Source organism: Schistocerca americana, chromosome 2 (genome assembly GCF_021461395.2).
Source record: "Schistocerca americana isolate TAMUIC-IGC-003095 chromosome 2, iqSchAmer2.1, whole genome shotgun sequence".
Classification (NCBI taxonomy): Eukaryota; Metazoa; Arthropoda; class Insecta; order Orthoptera; family Acrididae; genus Schistocerca; species Schistocerca americana.
Window position 1 is genome coordinate 717,476,100 of NC_060120.1, and position 2,986 is coordinate 717,479,085.

Consider the following 2,986-nt stretch of genomic DNA (forward strand, 5'->3'; position numbering starts at 1 on the left):
AGTCATGCGTTTCGTTTAGAAATTTTTAGCAGGTTCAGTTTAGGTAAAGATAAGTTAAGATTTTTTTTTTTTTTTTTTTTGTGCAGACAGATTTATTTTTACAGTTCAGTGTTACATTTGCGAGTGTATCATGTAACGTTTGGAATTTTATTTAGTCAGCTACTTACACAAAATCACAGGCCATTTCCACGGAAACATTTTGGCTATTTATTCTTTGAAAACTCAATTTCTAACTTTAAACAGCATTTTTCATTGTGTTAGTTTTCATCGTTGAAATTGCAAATTACATACTGTGACGTCAGGCACTGTAGCACTGTTCATTGCACAGCACAATACAGAATTTCACAGGACGGTTTCTTCAGTTTATTGCTTTGGGTTATCTAATTAAATTTGTTGAAGTTAATTGTGAGAGTGTTATACAATTTTAGTTAGGCGACATTTTATGAGAGAGCGTTTCGTAATTACGCTTCTTTCATTGTTCAGCATTACAACAGACACGCTCTAACTTAAAGATAGGAAACCTGTTCAATTCAATACAATTATAGTTCACGACATTCAACTCATTATTTATTTTTATTCAGAAGAGTCACAACCGTTATGTAGATGCCCGGCCGTCGCTTCGCACAAGCGCAGAGTACTTCGCGAATACAGTTAATGCCGTGCTGTGTTCAACTCATATTTGTCTCGTGGAAGGGAAAAGGAGAGGAGAAAGGGAGGTCAAATTTCTTAAAGAATAAAACTAAACCTTATTGGCAAATTATTTTTACGCAAATTCTTCTCCTATGTATATCTTTCCATCTCTGAGTAGCAATTGCAACCGACGTCCTCAATTATTTACAGGATGTGTGGTGTCACTGCCAGACACCACACTTGCTAGGTGGTAGCCTTTTAATCGGCCGCGGTCCATTAGTATACGCCGGACCCGCGTGTCGCCACTGTCAGTGATCCATCTCTGGCAAACTCTGCTGTACAACTGGGGCGACTGCTAGTAAGTTTGCCGTGTGGTGGCGCTCGGTCTGCAATCACTGACAGTGGCGACACGCGGGTCCGGCGTATACTAATGGACCGCGGCCGATTTAAAGGCTACCACCTAGCAAGTGTGGTGTCTGGCGGTGACACCACAGGATGCCTTTCGCTGCAGTTTTTACCCTCTACGGCTCCCTCTAGTACCGTGGAAGTTAATCCGCGATGTCTTAACAGATTTCATATCATCCTACCCCTTCTTCTTGGCAGTGTTTTCCATATACTTCTTTCCTCGCCGATCCTTCGGAGAACCTACTTATTTCTTACCTTATCAGTCCATCTCATTTTACTCGTATACTGTCTCCTGCAGCACCACGTCTTAAATTATTTGATTCTCTTTTGTTCAGATTTCCCCACAGTCTATGTTTCACCATCATACAAGGCGACGCTCCAAACGTACGTTCTCAGAAATTTATTCCTCAGCTTAAGGCCTATGTTAGATAGTAGTAGACCTCTTCTGGCCAAGAATGGGTTATTTTACTGAAACGATAATTAAATGGACACCCTAGCTGCAAACAGGCGTTGATGTACTTCATTGGGGACATGTTGAAAATGTGTGCCCCGACCGGGACTCGAACCCGGGATCTCCTGCTTACATGGCAGACGCTCTAGCCATCTGAGCCACCGCGGGGACAGAGGATAGTGAGTCTGCAGGGACTTAACCCTTGAACGCTCCCGCGGTGGCTCAGATGGATAGAGCGTCTGCCATGTAAGCCGGAGATCCCGGGTTCAAGTCCCGGTCGGGGCACACATTTTCAACATGTCCCCAATGAAGTACATCAACGCCTGTTTGCAGCTAGGGTGTCCATTTAATTATCATTTCATTTCTAGCAAAGCTGCATGGTCATCCACGGTAACTGTTCTTTCGGGAACAGATATTAACGTCATATACGGTTATTTTATTGCCTAGGTGGAAGAATTCCTTAACCTCATCACCAATTCTGGCACTCAGGTTCTTACTGTTCTCATTTCTGCTACTTCTAATTACTTTCGAGTTCCTTTGATTTACTCTCAATGCATGTTTTGTAGCCATTAGCATGTTCATTCCGTTCAACAGATTCTTCACTTTCACTGAGGATAGCAGTGTCATCAGCGTATCTCATCACTGATATTATTTCACTTTGAATTTTAATACCACTCTTGAAACTTTCATTTTCACCAATGCTTTTTCGATGCATAGATTGAACAGTAGGGATGAAAGTCTTCATCTCTGTCTTACACACTATTTAATTGAAGCACTTTGTTCTTGGTCTAACGGTTCTTGTAAACATAGTATACCAGGTGTAGAAGTATCAAACCGGAATTTCTCTATAGATGGTGCTAACCGTCAGTGTAGAGCCCGTGAGTCTGCGTCTGCAGCGCCGTCTGCTTCCTGTAACGGCTGACGACGAATTTCAACACACGGTGAGCCAAGTTCCTTATATCGGTATCTGTTCCAAACCCGTAAACATGCTGAGTTTTGTGCCTTAGAACTGTGATTTGCGGACAGCATTGGTCTGCAATTATCATTTGAAGAAAACTGCTGCAAAATCTCATCGAATGCTTGTCGAAGCTTTCGGCGGACATGCTCTTGGGGAAACACAGTTCTTTGAGTGCTTCAAAAAAATTCAAAAGTGGTGATTTTGACGTGAGAAACAACGAGCGTGAAAAACTATTGAAAAAGGTCGAAGACAACGAATTTCAGGCCTTACTGGATGAAGATGGTACTCAGATTCGACAGTAAGTCGCGGAACAATTGAATGTGGCGCAGAAAGCCGTTTCTCTTCGGTTGAAACCCATGGGAAAAGTGGAAAAATGGGTTTCGCACGAACTGAATAAAAGACAGCGACGAAATCGAAAGACCACTTGTGAAATGCTGCTCGCCAGATACAAAAGAAAGTCGTTTCTCCATCGAATAGTGACAGGTGATGAAAAATGGATATATTCTGAGAATCCTAAGCATCGTAAATCAAGGATGAATCCA

General features: G+C 42.2%; 1 non-coding gene across 1 annotated transcript; it reads right to left on the reverse strand.

The window, feature by feature from the left end:
* Positions 1 to 1,580: 1,580 nt before the first annotated feature.
* Trnat-ugu lies at positions 1,581 to 1,657 on the reverse strand. The gene has a single exon. It is a non-coding gene; the product is annotated as a tRNA-Thr (tRNA).
* Positions 1,658 to 2,986: the final 1,329 nt, after the last annotated feature.